This window comes from Coturnix japonica, chromosome 1, assembly GCF_054131305.1.
Source record: "Coturnix japonica strain WE chromosome 1, WE-NBRP24, whole genome shotgun sequence".
NCBI classification, from domain to species: domain Eukaryota; kingdom Metazoa; phylum Chordata; class Aves; order Galliformes; family Phasianidae; genus Coturnix; species Coturnix japonica.
The window spans coordinates 39602999-39623796 of record NC_140663.1 but is presented as its reverse complement, the minus strand read 5'-3'; the positions used below and the strand labels follow the sequence as shown (position 1 = coordinate 39623796).

At 36.6% G+C, this 20798-nt stretch overlaps 1 long non-coding RNA gene across 1 annotated transcript in view; it reads left to right on the top strand.

The window, feature by feature from the left end:
• The first annotated feature begins 9663 nt into the window (after positions 1-9663).
• The window catches only part of LOC107311446 (uncharacterized), a 50547-nt gene continuing 39412 nt past the window's right edge, over positions 9664-20798 (top strand). Inside the window, exon 1 of the long non-coding RNA XR_014942980.1 lies at positions 9664-9777. This is a non-coding gene — a long non-coding RNA (uncharacterized LOC107311446). The remainder of the gene's footprint in view (positions 9778-20798) is intronic.

The following is a 20798-nucleotide window of genomic DNA, read 5'->3' as shown; positions in this document are numbered from 1 at the left end:
ATCTCTGTATTGCCCAGAGAGCACTACTGTTTTCTTTCCTCCATCTTCTGACTTCTTTTATTTCAAAATAAATCATTTTTTTCCAGTTGATCACATACATGTAGTACTCACCTTCACAAGAAATTGGCATGCAGCTGGGGTGTGTGCTGCTTAAGGGCTGTGGGGACCACTCTGCAGCATATCTACACACCATAGTATTACTTCCAAAGATATCTTTTCTGGTTCATATAATTTAATTATAAACATATTTGTTGCCTTTTGCAGATGGACGTGTAATGGCTACATCATCTGATTTTCTGAGAGCAGCACATCACATGTCTTGCTAGTGTAAATTTTCTACAGAAGTATAGAAGATAACACTTGTTAATAAATCCTCCTCTTCAATTTGTGTCCCAGGCCCCCCTAAGTCAGACAAAGAGCAGTGATCTAAGTACACGGAGAAAAGTTCACCTAAGCTGACTGAAATTACTGGTGATATCAGGTCTTACACAGTACTTCTCAGTTTGCCTCATTTTCTGCTCTGAGGAATGCCAGAAGTAACACCAGTGCACTCTTACGATGGTCTCAGCTAGCTGACTTTTCAGCAGGCCATATATGCCTTGCCATGAGTTTTGACATATAGATGAGCAAAATTATTTATCCTTCCTCTTGCATATGCCACACACAATCAGGCCCTCTTACAATTCACTTGTCATAAGTAATTCCGTTTAGGCTGCACATACCAAGGTTTGCCACTCAGGGTTATGTGTTGCCTTTACCTTCTTCACTTGTTTAGAGCAAACTTCAGGTATACTTGCCAATTTTTACATTGGCATTTTTATCCCTACATAGGCAAGAAATGATTGATGCAGGTATAATGCTACCATATCACTGACAGGAGTCCCTGGTCATCATTGGTCTACCAGGTTTCCCTGTTATGCTTGCAGCTGTACAAAGCAGTCTTAAGCTTGTGTGTGCTGACAGAAATGACCAGAGGATCACTGAATGGTTCAGGTGGGAAGGGCCCTCTGGATCCATCTGGCCCAACTCCTGATCAAGCAGGGACACCTACAGAATCTTGCCCAGGATCACATCCAGACAATTCTTGAAGGTCTGCAAGGAGTGTGACTCCACATTGGTGTGCAACCTGTGCCAGTGCTTAGTCGTTTGAACAGTACAGAAGTACTTCTTGGAGTTCAGGAGAAACCTCCTGTGTTTCAGTTCATATCCATAGTCCTTTGTCCTGGCAGTGGGTACCACTGATCGTGCTGATTAGAGTGTTAGTGATCAAAGCAAGCTCAGGACCGAAACCTAATTCTGCAATAGTTAAGGGTGCAAAAGCTGTTAGGGAAAACACAAATTTGATGTTTCTTTTAGATCTTTCTGCCAAACCTCCTATAGGAGTTAGACCTGGCACTGGGCTGCAAGCAGTTCAGAAAGCTAAGGCTAACTTTCATGTGATTTAGCTGAGACAGATATGTATAATTCAGAACCTTTCATGCCGTACTTCTTGTACTTTGCCTAACTTTTAGTAAGCATACTGTCTCAGCCTCTTAATTAAATGTAAATTAAAACATCTATCTCTGGAGAAGCATAATTTTCTCCCCAGTTTTCATCTATTAAAAACAATTGTTAATGCTAACCTTAGTTTTCAACAGCATTAGTGAGAGACTTTGTTAGTGGAGGCTAAGGTATTTATCTGAGATATTAAGCACTGAGAAGGTGCTTTGCAGTGGGAGCAATGTAATTCATTGAACATCTGCAATGCCAGCTGTGTCAGGACACTACCTCTCCCTGTGCACCTCTTTGAATCTCCTGGTGTTCTCCCCAGAAGCTCTTTATTGGCACCCAAAACCTTCTGTTAGCTTCACCTGATGAATTCTCACAAGAAAAGTCACAGAAACAAATCTCACTGTGAAATGGCTATGTTATAAATAGCCCAAGGATTATCTTTGGTGAAATTTTATTCTATCACTGAAGATAAGGCAGGCATTCTTGACACATATAACTCAGCTGTTATCACCGAGCTGAGAATGTGGTGATTAGCAGATTGGAACTACCAAATGTCATTTATTATCACTAGTGGTTTTATTTGATTCTCATTCAGAACAAAATGACAGATATGCACATATTTTTCTTAGTCATATAGTCAAGGAACTGCAAGAGGATTAATCAAAGTTCAGGAAGAAATATGACTTGAAAAATTCTGAGGGTTGTGTAACTTGCAGTGCTTCAGTGAAATGCAAAATAAAAGAAAATGTTTGGCATTATGAATTATTAACATGTACAAGTTCTGAATGAGCAATATTAGAAGAAAACAAATAAAATTTCTGTATAAAAGTGAACTTTTCTCAGCTGTCAATCTGTGTTATTCATTATTTAATGTTCTCTCTCCTTACTCCTTTTGTGAGGATGCTTCTCTTTCCTCTCTGTCTGCTAGAGCAATTTTGTGTATAATAGATTTCATATTTAACCCAGCTTCTAAGACTGTTGTTTAAGGGAATTTGACTAAGTATTTCCACTACAGAAATAGAATAAAATTAAATTGCTCATTATTGATCTTTGCGTTCCTACTAAGAGAAATACTGTGAATGTACTCTGTAGCATTAAGTCATGATCTAAGGCATTCTTTCAAAATGGAAATTGAATGTATCTGGCAGATAGTGCATTCACGAGAGCATTGCAGGCTCTGCTGTTGTGGAGATTTTATAGTCTATATCATGACAGTTTGATATTGCTCATAACCTCTATTTCAGCTTGTCTAACCGTCCCCTGTTAATTCTGCTCCCACAGTAAAGAAGGAACAGATTATTGGCACATGGAATAAAGAAAACTGAATAAGAATCACCTTTCTAGAGATCCAAATACCCCTGCACTCCATCCTTAACCCTGACATCTGCTACTGGCTTGGCAAAACTAGGGAGACATAAACCAAGCCCGTGTACATCTTGTCACAGCAGGTGGCATAGAGAGCTGAAAGAAAAAATAACAGTTTTTCCTTTTTTGTACTAATGCTTTTAGCAGAATTAATCTCTGGAGCTCTATCAGGAGCCCACACACACAGACAGAGCTGACATGCTGACAGGGACATTGATTAGAGTCTAATTGTGTCCATTTTACTGGAAAATTGCTAAATTCTTTAATAATTATGAAGAGAAAAAAAAAAATCTCAACCTATCTATCTTCTCTCTTCTTTTGAAGAGATGGAAAATAGTCTATGAGTACACTGGAAAGAGCAGCAGCAACCATTGTAATGGATTGCCATTTATCCCAGTGCCTGGAGCTGCTTTGCTGAACGTGCTTATGTACACTGTGGATTCCAGGTGTGTTTTTTGGGTGACATACAGGAATAATTGCAGCAGTTATAACATTCTCAAGTTACCTTGGATTTATTTAGAAGTTTCCATGTAGCAAAACACTGGAAAAGTGGCATGGTTCATGGTGACATTGAGTCTGGAATGTGCCATTCCACCTTTTAAAAGTTTTTATTCTCTAGAATAGAACAACATGCTGTGGTAACTGACTCATTTTATTTTAAGATATAGTCAAAAAAAAAAAAAAAAAAAAGTTCAAATATACTATGTATTAATGTTAATTAATTCAATATGTTTCAATTTAGGCATTTGTTTAGATGTACTAGGAGCCCTACGCGTGGTGTAATTTATCATTGATTAATATGTACTCAATTAAAAAAAAAAACAAACAAATCTACAAATAATGATATGCGCTTGGAAAAGTCCTTATTTCTTGTATCCAGACACTTCCAACCAAATAAAAGTATTTAACTTAATTATTGTGTAACTCTAATTAAAGCATTTATTTTTTCTTGCATATTCTTTGTAAGACATTAATAAAATATGGCACAGAAACATGGCATCAGGAAACTGTTATGTAAAAATATCAAATAATCATACAACTAGGTACGTGTTTAAATCATAGATCCTGATCCAGTTACCACTACTGGTAATTAGAGTGATTAGATCACTTGATCTAACACTTGGGGTTTTTTAGGTGTTTTTTTGTTTTGTTTTCCAAACTAAAGTCAATATGACTAGCAGAGTGTATCATAGTACTGCTAGATTTAGAATTATATTTTGGCTGTCCCAAGGCTCTTTGATGGTTGAAGTCAGGCTATCCATGCAGACTAACCACCTGGAAATTTGGAACACCTAAGTGTGGGTGTCACAGACACAAATACAGACAGGGGATGACTAAATGATTCACTGCAGTGACTCCTTAGAAACCATTTCAGAAAGTGATGCATTGTTGTAAGCATGCTATTAATCAGTATGATGTGAATGTGTAGAAAACATTCTCAAAAAAAATCTGATAATTGATAGCTATTCCCATTCATTTCTAAGAGGACCATTGACTTCTGTACCATGAAAAAAATACAGATAGAGAAGTGTGATAGACAGTGTGAAGACTGCATTTGGAGCTTACCTGGCTGATTTTACCAAAGCATAATTTTACTACATAATTCACACTGCAGAATTTGAAAGCTCAAATTTGGAGATCTATGTGGGAAAAACAGTCTTGTGGACACTGTGTCTGAGACAAATCAGCACTGTAAGTAAAATATTCCACAGGCAGCATAATAGTTGACAGTCATAAAATAAGATCCACCTGTTGCACTTGCATCTAATTAGGTTGGTCATCTATTTTGCCCAATCCCTGGAAGTGTTCAAGATCAGGCTGTATGGGGCTCTGGGCAATCTGGTCTAGTACCAGATCTGGAGTATCTGGAGGTTGGTGGCCCTGCTGTGGCAGTGGGGTTGGAACTTGATGATCCTTAGGATCCCTTCCAACCCAAGCCATTCTATGATCTAGCCACTTGTAAAATCTCCTCTTTTCTCTATCATATCTACATTTCCTGCCTTATTGAAAAATACTTCTTTTCCATAATAGGGTGCTGGAGTCATGACAAATTAAGGACACAAACATAAATACAGTTGTATCTTCTGCTATACAAACTTAAAAAAATCAGTCAGGCTTTCAGAGCAAGAACCTTTAATCAGATTCTCTGTGCACAAATGTTTATCAAATTTTCCAGCTTCTCTCTCTACCTCCATGGTTACCTTTATATATTGTGATATCTGCTTAAAATATTGGGATATTATTCTCGCTAAAGAACTGCATAGGAAACTGGTACAGCCTGAACCTATGATTAATCAGCTGAGGCAAGTGTCAGATCAGCTGTGGGAGCACAGGTGAAGGTAATTCAGCTGTGTTCCCGGAAGTGATGGAGCTTGACTCCGCCTCTCCTAGACTTCATTTAAGGGCTGACCACCACTAAGGCAGTGTCTCTTTGAGATTGTTTCTCTGTGGAGACTGGATAGCCAGCCTCAGCATTTTTCAGCCAGGCTGAAGGCATCTATTTTGGTGAGTTTTTCCTTTATATAACCTTTTGGGTATCTATCACCATCCTTCTTGTGTTTTTACCATCTTTAGTATTATTCCACCTTTCAAGAACTCACTGAAGCTTGTGCCTTCTGTCATACAGATTAAAAAACATCCACACAACTTCAATTGGCTGTTTGGTTTCATCTTCTGCTTCAACATCACCATTTGAGAGGAAGAAAAATAAAGTTTTGCATAGTTCCGTGAAACCACAAAAAAAGAAAAAAAAATGTATTTCACAATGTATTTGTACCACTGTTCTTCTCTGCCTGTAAAAAATTACCACCTTCACTACAAGTGCTAAGAATTATGCCTTTGTTTGGACAGCCATTACATGTAAGGCTGTGACTCAGAGACATTCCAAAACTAGCAGCACATAAGAATGAGTTCTGTGAAGTCTTCCAGAGGTAAACACTTTTTTTGTTGTTGTCACTGTTAAGAAAAAACATGTTAAGAAATTATAAGATGTGTTTTCCAAAAATATTGGTAAGTATAGAGTTGAAATTCCCCTGAATTTTGAAGAAAAAATGGTAAAAATGAATAACAGTCATAATTCCTGGACATTTGGGGAATTATTATTTTCAGATATTCTTAAAAATGCTAAACTCAATACAAGCAGTAGGGAAAAACAAGCAGCCCTTAAGTGCTATGTATATAAAAGCAAACAAACAAAAAAAAAGAAAGGTTTTAAAACAAAGAGCTGACTGCAGTTTAGTAGATACAAGACCCTCAGATTTAAATAAGGAACAGAAACTCAAGGGCAGGAGCTCACTGTAAAAGAGAACACTTCAGTGAATAATTTGAATGAGCTATTCCTGAAGGGGCTATAAAAGTAACTGAAAACACAGGCATATTCAATTTGCTTCCGAAGGGAGGGAAAAAAAAAACAACAACAACAACAACAAAAACTGATTATCTACTGAAATATTCATTGGGGTCCATACATTATAAAAGCTTAACATCAGCTGCTTCCGAGGCAGAATTCTTTGGGGTTGTTACCTTAAAACTCAGCTGCAAAAGATGCCAACGTAACCCTGAACAACTGCTGGAGGAAATAATTGATTTTATAACTTTGTTTGCTCTTTCTTATTTATTTTTTTTCAAATACTATTCTTTCACAGTGTTTTCTTCTTTCTAAGCCCAGAATGGTTACCTTATTATTTGATAAGGATAAAACTTGCTGTTCACTTTTTAAGCGTGGCTATTACTTAAAATGAACTCATGTATAATAGAATCTCCTTTTTTCTCTTTCAGAGCCAACACATACAAAGAAGCCTCAGCTACCGAAAAGAATTTCAAGAGTCCAAAGAGCTGTGGTGATTTTGGTCAGTACAAGTACAACTGTGTCAATCTCATGAAAAGCAAAAAATTGCCCTGTTGAAGTATTCTCTGATGCAGCCCTGAATAGGGCCACACCATGGAAAAAGAAGGGCTATAAGTAAGCCTGTTAAATTTTGTTAGTGTCTGTCCAAAAACCTGGATGATTGCTTTAAGAAAACACCCAAAGTCTGACATGTTTCTGAGCCAGATTCCTTGTGCTGTTTTTTTTTTTTCTTGTTTTTTCCTCCACCAAATAAATATTTTACATTTATTATGCTGATGAAGATTTTCTCTATTTACATTTTACAAAATAAGCATCCATTAATACCAATAATTAAAACATTTGCCTATCTTATTTCAAAGTAAAGTTTTCTTTGGCTTAAATTGTTCCTGTGTCTGCTTTATGCCCTGTATGGTACCGTTTGTCCTTTTGATAAGGCTGAGGTAATGTTGAACACTCTCTAAAATGAGTTATCTTCATTTGAATTCACTGAAATCAAAACAATAAATGCCTTTCATCATGAAGCCATTAATTACTAATTCAAAGGAGTCTAACGCAAAAGTGCACACCACCTCCTAGCAATTAAAATAATAGGTTTTCCATTAAGATAGATTTTTGCCAATTTATGTATTTACTCAGAAAATTTCCTACAGTTTGCAAATAGAGAATGCATTGCACTCCTGCAGTGCTTTCGAGAACAAATATAGATAAAGCGTTGACATTCAGTTTAAAGTGAAAGGCTTGGCAGGCTGGGAAACTTGCTGCTGGAGATTATAAATGGCTGTGACTGGCATTCTAAATTCATTATGATATTTACCAGTTTAATTTCTGCATCTTATGGTTTGACTATAGCTGCACATTGTACCATTAAATATACCAAAAGCATATACAAGCTGTTCAAGCAATAGGCTGGAGTGTTGTACAAGGCTTTCATCTGTAAATCTAGGTAGCTCACTTCATCAAAATACAAAGTCTGCTTCCCTTTCCATCTTTTCAAAAGTATGCTGTAATTTGCCATCATATAATTTGTCTGGAAAATTAAAGTCAAAAAACCTCAGTTTGATGCTTGTCTAAATGGTAGCTGTGGCTGTCTCAGTAGGGTGCTGTGCATGCTGGGGAAAATATATGTGTATGTATTTTTAGATTTTTTTTTTTTTTTTTTCTTGTATGAATATAGTCTCCTTTTGGCTGCAACAGTCAAAACTTAAAAGTTAGTGAATGCCATTTTAAATTATGTAATATGAAAAATAATTGTGGCATCTTGTACACAGTGATGTGTTAAATGCAAGTTTGTGGCGGCTGCCTCTATTATCTATGAGATATACCAGCTTATATGAGCTTCTAAAATCTCCCTTGAGTGAGGCAAAGCTACTGGATGCAGATTTAGCATATCACACACCTAAACCATCCATAGAATTATAGGAAAATAAAAAACAACTGAGTTTGAAGGCATCCACAAGGATCATCCAGTCTGGCTCCCACCTCTATACGGAAACACCCAGAAACAAAACCAGATTTCCAAAAGTGTTGTCCAGTCACTTTATTCGATGTCCTGAGGAACCTGTGCAAGCTCCTGACCCTGCTCCCCTCCCCCTACTACTACTTCTTACTACTAGAAACTACGCTCTTCAGTAGTTTCCTGTCCTTATATTGTGTCACCCAAATTTGCACCCAGCGCTCAAGGTGGGTCTGCACAGTACAGAACTGAGTGGGACAACCCCTTCCCTCAACAGTTGGTAGTGTTGGGCCTGATACACACAGGACATGGTTTGCCCCTCTGGCTACCAGGACACACCGCTGGCTCATATTGAACTTATGGTCAACCAGAACCCTCAGATCCTTTTCACACAAGTGTTTTCCAGCCTGTGTATTTATTATGTGCTGCTCCATCCCAAGGGGCAGAATATTACAATTAAAAAGAGACAGAAATGTTTTGCTGGTTGTTTTGTTCTTTTTGTTGTTGTTTTGTTTTTAGGTGAATTTCTGTATTTGCAGCATAATAACCCTAAAGAAGGTAAGTGCTAATATGAAGTCATAGCTAAAAACTGGGGCAAAGAACAGTTTCCCTCTGACAATCCACACACTGTCATGAGTAGAGTGCCTACAGACTCACTGTGATCAGAGAAGGGATCTAGTCTGGATCTCTTCCTTCTTATGTGCCTGGCCCAGGACATAACCTCACTGCAGCAAAAGAGAAGAGACTATACTAAGAAAATAAATGCAGGTTGAGAACAGTTCATATGTTATTTGGGACAAATAACCCCACAAATCACAACTGTCCAGCCTACATTCTCTTCTTTTACAGATCTATTGCTCTAATGAGTCCTATTAATATAAGGCTTTGCAGCCTAATTAATTTTCCTCCAGGTCACAAGCAGGATAATATTGGGAGCAGAAGCCTCATTGTTCCCTTTGCACTTTACAATTCTTAGATACCTAGTTGATGGGATTTTAATGAGAAGAAATAATCCTTGTCTTTCAAAATGCTATAGGATATACACATATAGGTTTTTGGGTTTTTTTTAATGACTTTTTATTTATTTATCTATTTAAGACAGATGATGTTTATTTCTCCTCCTTAAGATGTTAATGAGATGCTGACAAGTATTTGGTATTTTTAGCACAATTAACTCTAGGGCTATGTTTGCTCTTTTCAAGCTATTTTTCAATGTGCTTTATTTCTTAAGTAGCTCATGATATAATTAGGAATAGTTATACAGTTCAGGCAAAAACCACAGAAACAACGAAGCCCAGCCCTTCTGGATTCTACTGAAAGAAAAAAAAAAAAAAAGAAAGAAAGAAAAAAAAAAGAAAAAAGGGGGAAAAAAAAAAGAGAGAAGATTTTTGAGTAAGGTTTTAATAAATGTTACACAGATTACATCCAGGCAATTAAAGTCGAACCCATCCTGGTGTATGATATTAAGGATTCTGTTTTGAAAAAATGAGCTTTTCTCTACTTATTCCTTGAAGTGAACAGCCACTCAGTGAAAACAAAAGCTCGTGCTGAAGACTGGAGAAGATAGAGGATGGAGTAACCTATCCAGAAAGAAGAACTGCAGAAACTTGCTGTTTTCAAGGTTAGCAAATGGTAAATAAATACATTATTTGGGAATAGTGAAATGTAGTTGGAGTCGGTTTATATTTAATTTCAGCAATGGATAAGAAATGGGAGGCAGGGTGGGGGAATGACTGTGTATTTGATTCTGGAAATAATATTTGCTTAGAAGAGACTGCAAGAGGCTGGGAATCACTGCCCTTGTTCTGCTGCTGGTTATCTCTGGAATGTGTTGGGTCACCTGTGATGTTGTCATGGTTTTATGGCAGATGATGTCCATTCTTCTTCATGGCAAACCTTTTACCTAGCTGTCCTTTTTACATCTTAATAAATGCTTTCAGTCCTGACCAGGTGTCCAACTCCCTGCATCTTGTATAACTTGGGCTCATTCTGAATAATTCAGGGGACCATATCTTAAGAAAACAAATAGTCATCTAGCTCTGTATAACTGCAGAGCAACTGGCACAGAAAGCAGCTGAACTTAAGCCTCAGTTAAAATGTTGCAGCTTTCTCTAGCAATGAAGACGGTAAATTCAACTGCAATTCAGAAATATTGTTATCAAAGGCATTTCAAAGCCCTCTAGTCATAATTAAAAACTCAAAAGTATGTTTTCTCAAAAACACATGAAAAAGAGGATATTTACCTCTTCACATGGCTTTCTTCCATATCATTGGTTAGTACAGAAAGGATTCAAACAGTACATACAAATCTGCACCTGCACTTAATCAAAACAAACTACTTCTCAGCAGCCTGCTTATCAGGCAATGAGGAAATTGCTTATGTATGTTCACAAATATAGTGAAAAAAAATTAAATCATTAAACCAGCCTGACTGGAGCATGTAGCAATAACCTCCATTCTTTTAGAGCCACATGATAACTACTACTAAGAATCATATTATCTATAAAAATAAATCAGCAATAATAATAACATGGTATGGGAAAATAGAGGAATTATAAACTTACTTCCCTCTTCATATGTATGTGTGCTCATTTTGTGTTTTTATATTAACTCATCTGGTATCACACTGCTGTGAATAAAATGTTCTGTGACAAGTGTATTCAAAAAAAAATTAACTAAACTATGATGGAAAACTTTCCTGGATAATATATGAAGCTGTGATTTTAGGTACATTAACTTTCTCAAATAGATATTTTCATTCTAATTTTAACATAAAATTCCTATTTTGATTGTTATTTTTCGTTTGTGAAAGCTTTGGCAAAGCTATATCTGAGTATTTATTGATTCTTGTAAAAACATTACACAGTACAGACATATTTCTGTGCATCTATTTTTTTAAAGTTTGTTTTTTCTTATCACATTCAAGATCAGTTCTTTAAAGTTAGATACAGGCATGCTGGTGCAGAGATACATGGAAAAACTGTTAAAAGTATCGAGGCAACTATTTTTTATATCGGTGTGCATGGAATATATAACTACATCAGAATAAAAACTTACAGGCACGTGGTTATATGTGCTTACTAAGTCATATATCTTTAATTTTGTTAAATGTTCTTAATTTTTGTGTGTCATGATCAAAGGATGAGATTTTGAACTAAACTGTGTCAAACTAACTGTCAGGTGCTCTGAAGTAAATTGATAATCTTGCTCTGTCTTCACTGAGTCTTGGTATGAACAGATCCTCAGAGACTATATGAGTAATCATATCTAATCTCTAGACAATACTGTACAACTTTAAATTACTTCTTGAGCCAGATGGATAGATGTGCTGTTAGTACTTGTGTAAGGCTACTGAAATTTAGGGGGAAAAAAAAAATTAAATTTGATTATGAACATTTATTTGCATTCCCTTTATTGCCAGCAGATTGTTAAAATTTTGGAATTTTGAGGAACTGAGAAAACATTTCCTCAAAAAAGAATATACAACATTATGCCATAGCTAAGAAAGATTCATCTTCCTGACTTTAAATTTCTGTCTTAATTGTGTTCATTACTAAATAGCAGTAATGCCTGGAAAAGTGTTATTGCTCTGCAGACTGAATGACACCCACCATTAATGTATTGGCTGATGTTTTCTTTCCTGCCATTTAAAGTAGTTCTCTGTCCCTGAAACTGATTAAATAAGTGGTTATGATATTTATCAAATGATACAAAAATCAATTGGATGTCAAATAAATTATTCCCTGTTGATATATTTTACTGTTCAGAGCACTCCAGTCATAGCTGAAGTTCTTCATGGAGTGTTTATCATTAATTACTTCCTACAAGCATAGAAAAGCATAATATCTCCTTTCTCTTGCTCAGTGTACTGCATACATTCTCACACACAGGCATATACACACTATGATTTCTTTTTTACTTTATATAAATATATTTAAGTTCTGAGAAATGGAAAAGATATTCAGTGTTTCTCAGCAGATGGTACTTCATGGTGGGAGTTGCTTAATAGCAGAAAAAGAAAAAAAGCCATTTTAGCATTGCAGTAAAAATTGTTGAAATGCTAAAATAGGGTCTTAAAAAAATGGTTGCCTTGGTAAAGACAAGACATCTGGTATCTCTAGCCTAATAATTTTAAAGCAAAGTTCCATATAAAAGAAACAAATTGTGAGACAGCATCATGCTTGCTTTCATTCTATTTGCTCCAAAATAAATTATGTGGCTTGAGCTGTAACATATCCCTGTGATCATGTGCCTCTTTGCCACAGAGGAAACACTTATATATGAAATAACTCCTCAGTGACAGAAAAACATCCCCCAGACTTAAATCACTGATTAAAAGGAAACAACCCACCCACAGCCATTCATCACTTATCTTGGACACCATTTCTTAAGCAGCATAGGCATCTGTCTATGCTCCAGAACTTACGCCTAAGGGTGCTGAGTCTTGGAGGCAGGAATCCTCCTGAGGGCAGGACCTCACCATAAGGCTAGAAAGGACATCTTCAGCCTCACCAGTGCTGAGAAGATCATATTTTATATATCTTTGGCAGGATTTTAACGTATGCCATTCTCCTATCATATGTCCAGAGACACAAGGCAGGGGGTAGGAAGCACCCCTTACAAATAAGATGGAATAGTAAAAGGGCTTTCTCCTTCCTTATCTCAGTGGTGTTCAGACATATGGAAATCTGTATGTCTTTCATACAGGAAATTTGTATAAATCTTCTCACCTGTTAGGAGGTTACTTAACCGCTGCGTTTAAGTGATCCTAGAATTTAGCTTTTGGAACATTTTGGAGATAATTTTCTTTGTGGGAACCCTTAAATGTTCCTTAAATGTGGAAGAACTCTGTATAACTGACTATCAAAATCTGTTTCACCAAAGAGACCTGGTTCTAATTCTTGCTGTTGTTGGTAGCACTCAGTTATCTTGTGTTGTGTGAAACATCTTCAGTGAAACTTTTCTGAGCTTTTTTTCTGAACTGAAAGCTGAAACTCTACTGTGCAGCTCTCAGAGTTCCATGGAGCCCTCATGGACTTGAAAAGTAGAATACATATTGAATGTGAGCACCTTATTCAGTCAGCAAGCTTGTGAACCCACAACACAAGGAGAGTTCCCTTCTCATTATCTTTGCTGTAGCCACACATAAGCTGCTCCATGTAGTAGCACCCCGTTTATACAACAATCACACCTATGTTTTATAGTACCAATTTCACCCTATAGCACCACATTATACAATGGACACTGAAAGTTAAATGAAAGTTTATGAGGAAAAGGCATGAAAGATTAATATTGATGTGCTATATCAATGTTTTAAATCTGAATCTAACTCCTCTTGAATTTGTTTTATGCAGTTACATGCTTTGTAGAAGAACTTTGACAAATTTATGGATTTTTTTGTCTAATTTCATTTTCTTGGAAAGAATGTTTGGATAAGGTGTTTCACTTAAAAAAGTGATTCAGCCAGATCCTTCAAATGCAAAACAGCTGAAAGTCACAATTCACCATGACATATTTATAACAGGAAACATCAATAGCACCATTAATTTGAATTAGGCATAAATCATATGAAAGAAATGTGAGGAATAAAGATGTGCAATTTTTACAGATAAGCTTTATTTGTGATTTTCAATGTATTTGGTAATTTATAGGCCTAATAAAAAAACAAAAAAGGTTTAGAAAATATTAATTAATCCCACTCGTACATCTTGAAAAATACTGATCATAATTGTTCTAGATGGATTTGATATTTTTCATCATTTCTTTGTTTAAAGGTAAACATTTACATTGCTCTTTTCCATTGGAATGTTCTTATCTGAATAATTTGGATGTCTAGCAAATATTGTGGTGTTAATTTCTGCAAATATGGTAAAGAAGATGAAGTATTCTGAAAAGCAAATAGAAGCATGATGGATTAATAGATTGTGTTTCTTAATGCACAGTAAACATTCATTTTGCAATCTCATGTGCTTTTTCTTTGCCTTCTTAAGGAAATTATTGTGAACGTGTGTATATTCATACAACTACCTACAACCTTCTATTATGTATGCTGTGGTGATCTTATAATAAAAATAAACATAATTATGCATTCAAATCAGTTGAATCATTTTTTAAATGCTACCTAAACATTTTATGGAAACTAAGTTTGACATTAAATATTGGATTTCCTTGTTTTAATCTTGTTTTGACATTCACTTCAGTGACACAAGACATTCTCTTGCAGGGCAAGGTCATATGCAAAACCTAACCTAAATAACTGCAGGTGATTGCTTTGGAAAGAAGAAGGAGAAGTTCAATCTTGTTAAAAATAATGAAAGCATTTTGTAGGGATTTCATTAATAATCATTGTCAAAATACTTGCTCACTTTCTGCCAATAGAATGATCCTTTCCTCTAATAATTTTTCATCACAAACTTTACTGCCAAACACATCTCAAATATTTTCTAATTGACAACAGCTTTACACACAAACACAAAGGTGAACAGCAACCTGGCATGTTAAAATAGAATGAGTGTAAAGCATCCTGCAAGTAGGTGGAAGTGCACCCCCTTTCTCCACTGTTTGATTGCACTGCACATTATTGCAGCTCAATAGGTAGCCCAAACCTGTCTTCAATCACAAAACAAAGTGAGAACTCTGAAGTCACCTTAAAAAGTGACTCCAACTTTTATTCTAAATCCAGCATTTTGCAAGATTTTTGCTACAACATTCACTCTGCCTCTGCAAGAGATATGTATTGCTTACTTCTCTCTTCTACCCCCCTCCAGTGTTTCTAGCTGTTGGACTGAAACAGTCAGAGAGCAAGAAATGACAGGAAGACAATTTCATTCCTGAGCTCTTGGGGAAAGCCACTTGTTTTCTTGATGAGAAGGTCTCAGTGACAGTTGCCTGGTGCTCACTGGTGAATAGGAATCATGTTCCTATGGACTGCTGCACCCACCATACAAACTGCATGACAGCTACAAAACCTTATTGCTCCAACACCACTTAAGGGGCTCTGAATGTGACTACTGACTTTACTATCTTTCCATCATTCTTCTCCATAGAACCAAAATTTTTCACCTGTGTTGTTTCTAAGGTATCTTTACTGTCACTTGAAAGTACATTTAACACCTTTCAGTCTCACTGAAATGTTTTCATTTCATGCAGAAGAAAGATCATCTCAAGTCAGTTGAGCTACCAGAGTGAGGTTTGCATAGCAAGGCTGGCATTGTTCTGGAAGTACGTGTAGATGTTTTCCATTAAGCCAGAGCTTTAACACCAAGCTGCAGTGCACATGCTAATAGAAACATGTTCTCATTTTACACAGCTTCTGAACAGATTTGAGAGACTGTTTAAAGAACTTTATGCATGAGTGACTGGGAGATCCCAAATTCCTAGTCAGCCATCAAACCCTTCTGAAGTGACCTAGCAAACTGGCTTATCTTTGCAGCTATGACTCTCACAAGACAAATCATTCAGCTTTCATTAATAAAATGCTTCAAAGTTAACATCAAATAAGTATGCTGTGATTGGGTCACAATTTTAATGTACCTCTTGGTAGACTGCAAAAAAATTAAAACCTATCTAAAGGAAAAACAGAATGAGACTTCACAGATACTCATAACATGAACATATATAGTAGCTGTACCACATAATATCTTTTGGTATCCCTTATTGCAGGATCCTGGAGACCCTTTATATTGCATATTGTATTAAATATGCATGAACACTTGTGCATGAGGATAGACAGAGTCAGTTAGGGGTAAATGATCCACTTAATGTTTGGAAATCCCAGGTGTGAGTCCTCAACCTGAGTCAGGAAGAATGCCTTTAAGGCTGGATTACAGCCATTCTCTGTGGAAAGATTCATCAGCTAGCCAGCTGGTTCATAGTACAGTTAAATTTCAGGAGTCCCAATTATATGTTTGCACTGTGACTAATTTGGTGGCACAATAAAAAATGTATTAAAGTGAATACACTCCCTGGACTTATTTTAAAGTGTCCTCGAGTTGGCCTAAACTGCATAGAAAGAATCCCAAATGCGGTTCTGGCAAGAAGACAGTTATTTCTAGATGGATCGCTCACACCATTTTAATTTCTCTAGTTAATCTCATTCCTGCTAAAATAGTATGCTGTGGTTATATACAAGAGATCAATATGCCATTTAATAGCTGAAGAGTGGAAAGATACCTCAGAATATATGTCAGGTTTGAAGTTCATTAAAGTATAGAAAATGCAAATACCTTTCTCTGATTTACTCATATAAATAAATAAATAAAAAGAAAAGGAAGAGGTTTCATGAGGTAAATAAATCATAGAACCACTTGAGACAGAAGGGACCTTTAACAGTCATCTAGTCCAACTCCTCCTGTAATAAGTGGAGATGCTTGCAGACAAATCAGGCTGCTAAGAACCTTGAATGTCTTCAGGGACAGGGCACTCACCACCTCTGTGGACAATCTGTTCCAGTGCCTCACTACCCTCACTGTAAAAAACTTCTTCCTTATATCCATTCTAAATTTCCCCTCTTTTAGATTGAAACCATTTTCCCTTGTCTTATCATTACAGGCCCTGCTAAAGAGTCTGTCCCCTTCTTTCTAATAAGCCTTCTTTAGATACTGAAAGGCCATTAACATCTTCCCACAGACTTCTCCATAAAAATATTAAAAATTACTTAGGAACCCATATATGCTCTGATTTAGATATTTTTATAGTATATCCAGAAAAGTTTACATTAATAAAAACACTGTGAAGAACATTCATTTTGTGTAGCATTTTAAAGTTCCTATAATCTCATCTTTCTCCTTAACTGCAACAGTTACAGCTACTCTTCATCTTCTTGATGCCTGAAGAAAGCTGTTACTCACAAAGTAATTTTGTTGGTTACCAGTTTCATTAACTTAAATGTTTAGGTTAATTAAGTAATCTTCTAAGCAGTCATTCATTATAAATGGCAGATGTGAGGGGTGACAGGAAGAATGTTTATGCCTTAGTTACATCTCTTCACTAATCCTGAGGATCTGTTTGCAAAGAAAGAAAAATAAGACTTTTAACATTTCCATTTTATTTTAATTGGGTATGAAGCTCAATTGTATGCTTTATTAATTTTAACTACAGTAATGTTTTTCTGCAGCTATTGCTAGAGTCAATAGTAGACACAGGCACCTAGAAGCTATATAACTCAGTTTAAGTTGTTGGTTTTTTACCTGAACCTATGTGGAGGTCTCTGTGTCAGTTCTAGAAAGAGCAGAGGGGAACTGCAAAGTCTCGTGTGATGAATATGCAGACAGACATAAAACATGCTAGAGGGCATTGGTCCTCAGTGCAGCCCCTTTTCTGGAGAGCACCCTCGCCTTGAGTCAAATGATTAAATGGCTTTATTGCAGCCAATGACTAGACATACATGAGAGTTCTTTCAGCTTGTTGAGAGCATGATAGATGAGAGGAAGAAATAAGCTCAGAGCACGCAGGAAGGGATAGACAAGCCTAAGTCTAGGTGAGGTTGAATTGTCTCAAACATCCTGATTTTCAGCTCTGTACCATATGAAGATTCTTCATGCTTCTGATCTCTCTTATTTTCTTTTTTTTCCCTCACAGTAGAGATTGAGGTATTTTTGTACTTGGGATGTATTTTTACTGAGTTTTTTCAGGATTATTTATTTTGATTGATTGAAAAACTGTAGAGCTCTTCAGTAGGAATGCTTGGTATTTGGCTGAGCACTTCTCATGTTTTCCTTAGAGTGACTGTTCAAAATGAGTCACATAATTCACTTGCTCACTCTTACTCTTGTAACAGGGAAATATATCACCACTTTCTGCGCTAAAATGCAATTGTGTCCAGATTATCTGAAATGTCTGACAACCTCTCTAATATCCAATAACCTCTTAAAGCTGGGAGTGGAACCATAATGTTGCATTTTATATTAGTGACAAAGTGAAATATTTTAATTGTTTTAGTGTTAGTCTAACAGAAATTTAAGTCACAGGTAAAATGTAAAGAATGCAAAGCAGAGGGGTAGGTCGGCAGGTCTTGATAGACTTGGCAGATTAGGAAAGTATGGACATCTAAGATGGGCCTGCTTTTTCTGGCTTGTGCTGTTTTAGCTATGATGGTAAAATAAGCAAAAACAGCTTGAAGAGTGAACTCTTATTAAACCATTTACTATGGATAAGCTTGTCAACGTATAAGAATAATTATTTTGGGGCTTGAAATAAAGGAACAAGCATCAAGAAAAGCATGACCAGCATACTGAGGGAGGTGATTCTGCCCTTCTGCTCTACTCTTGTGAGATCCCACCTGGAGGACTGCTTCCAGTTCTGGGTCCCCAGCACAAGAAGGACATGGAATTGTTGGAGCAAGTCCAGAGAAGGACCATGAAGGTGATCAGAGGGCTGGAGCACCTCCCCTATGGGGACAGGCTGACAGTGAAGGCTGACTCTTCTTCCATCTGGAGAAGGCTCCAGAACAACCATATAGAGGCCTTCCAGTACCTGAAGGGACGCTACATGAAAGCTGTGGAGCCACTTTTTATAAAGGCATGTAGTGGCAGGATGAGAGGAAATGGCATTAAACTGGAAAAGGGTGGAACTAGGCTAGATAATAGGAAGAAGTTCTTTACTGTGAGTGTGGTGAGACACTGGAACAGGTTGCCCAGAGAGCTGTCCCCCCTCCCTGGAAGCATACAGTGCAAGTCTGGATGGGGGGTTGGAACTACATGATCTTAAATGTCCTTTCCAACCCAAACCATTCTATGATATGATTCTGTTAAATTGTTCTCAGATGGAGGACAACCTACTCTGCCACTGTGACAGTTACTTGGGTGTACAGATTCCTTCCCAGGCAGTAGAAGTGGCACCCCTGAGCCTTATCCTCAGTAACCAGGTCTTGTATCACACAGGTTAGAGAAAATGATTTCAACCATCTGTAAGTCCTTCTGTGTCTATGACATCAATGGATTTGTGGGATGAAGTGTCCTTTGACAAGTTTTGATTTATCACTGAGCAAAACAGTGATTTAAAAAATACATTTGCAGGTAAGTCAAATAGGAAAATATGTTTTAATATGAACCAAAATGAGTTTGCTCCCAGTTTTGTAGAAAGATGCCAAGCAAACAAAAAATAAATAAAATAAAATAAAATAAAATAAAATAAAATAAAATAAAATAAAATAAAATAAAATAAAATAAAATAAAATTACTTTGGGTCAAACAAAACATGCTGATTTTTTTATTTTTTATCATTTTTTATTATTTTTTAACTTTAGAGAAAAAAGAAAAAAAAATCTGTAATACATTGAAATACAAACTGTTGACAGAAATGTCAAGCTTGCTATTTGCTTTTCTCTTTAGTGGACTATAATCTTTTAATGGAAAGTACAATAAAACAAGTTTGAACAGGAAAATAAAAATGCTTTATTAGAAGTATTCTAGCCACAGGACACACTGGCAGTACATAAGATAACTTAGGTTGGCAACATCCATATAGTGAATCTTTGCATTACTGCAGGGGATTCTTTGGTCCAACTTAAAAAAGTCACTTTTTGTATGAATACGAAGAGCCAGAGCTGACATGAGTGGTTTTGCATGTATTTATCAATATTTTATTAACATTGTCAACATATTAAATAAACATCTAAGCTTTGCCATCTGACTGCAGATTTTGGCATGTCTTTACTCTTGTATAAAGACAGAACCACTGGCTGCAGAATGCAAATTGCAACTCCCAGTTAATTGTGCTCCCAATTTTGTTCACTGCTCAAATGAATGAGCCATATATCTTTAGCCATTTTCAGTGAACTATTTACACTCGATATCTTTCTGATATGCTTCATTTGTATTGAAGTATTCAGTTTCAAATACTCTTCAAGGAGTTCTTCAAGGGGGAGATGCCCAAGAAATATTCCACACAGTACATCTCCTGCCACATGCTTTTTCCTACAGGGAAAATTTCAGCCTGTGCCTTGGAGATGACTCCTTCTCTTGGGACCCTAAGAGACTTCTGCTCTAAAGGAAATTCTCATCATCCTTCTAGCTTCACTGTTTCTTACTCCTGGTCTCTGCTTGCTACTTCTGAAACATAATTAACTGTTCACTCTGCAGTCCCTCTCTGCCACCCCAACTTCATTAGCACTCTATACCTTTCCCCTTCTTGGCCCTTTGCCACCTCTTGGCCATCTGGGACTCCTGTTCATCCCAGCAACCCAAAAGAAAGTTTCCAGCCACTGCAGAAATACTTGGCTATATCTAATGTTTGAGTTTTACCTTCATTCTGGCGCTAATCTGAATTTCACTCTTTCATTCGTTCAGCTGTGACTTTTCACAACATTTTCAGGAACTTTACACATTTTAGAGGAATATCTTGCCACATAAAATAGGCCAGTTGTTCAGAAATTATAGGCTGAGATTGACAGCCAGCCAGCCAGCCATTTTGGCTGAAAAAGTTTATTTCCTCAAGCATTTAGCTTTAAATCAAGATTAGAGAACCTCAAGAGATCACATAGCTCATACTACATCTGTTCTTGCTGTTATAATAAATTTACTTGGACAAGGTGAAGTTCAGCTATCTCTGCCTTTCCAAGTGCATCAATGTTCAAAAAGTTATGAACTCCAGAATGCCTGGAACATTGCCATTAACTTTCTCATTCTACATATAAAATCTGGT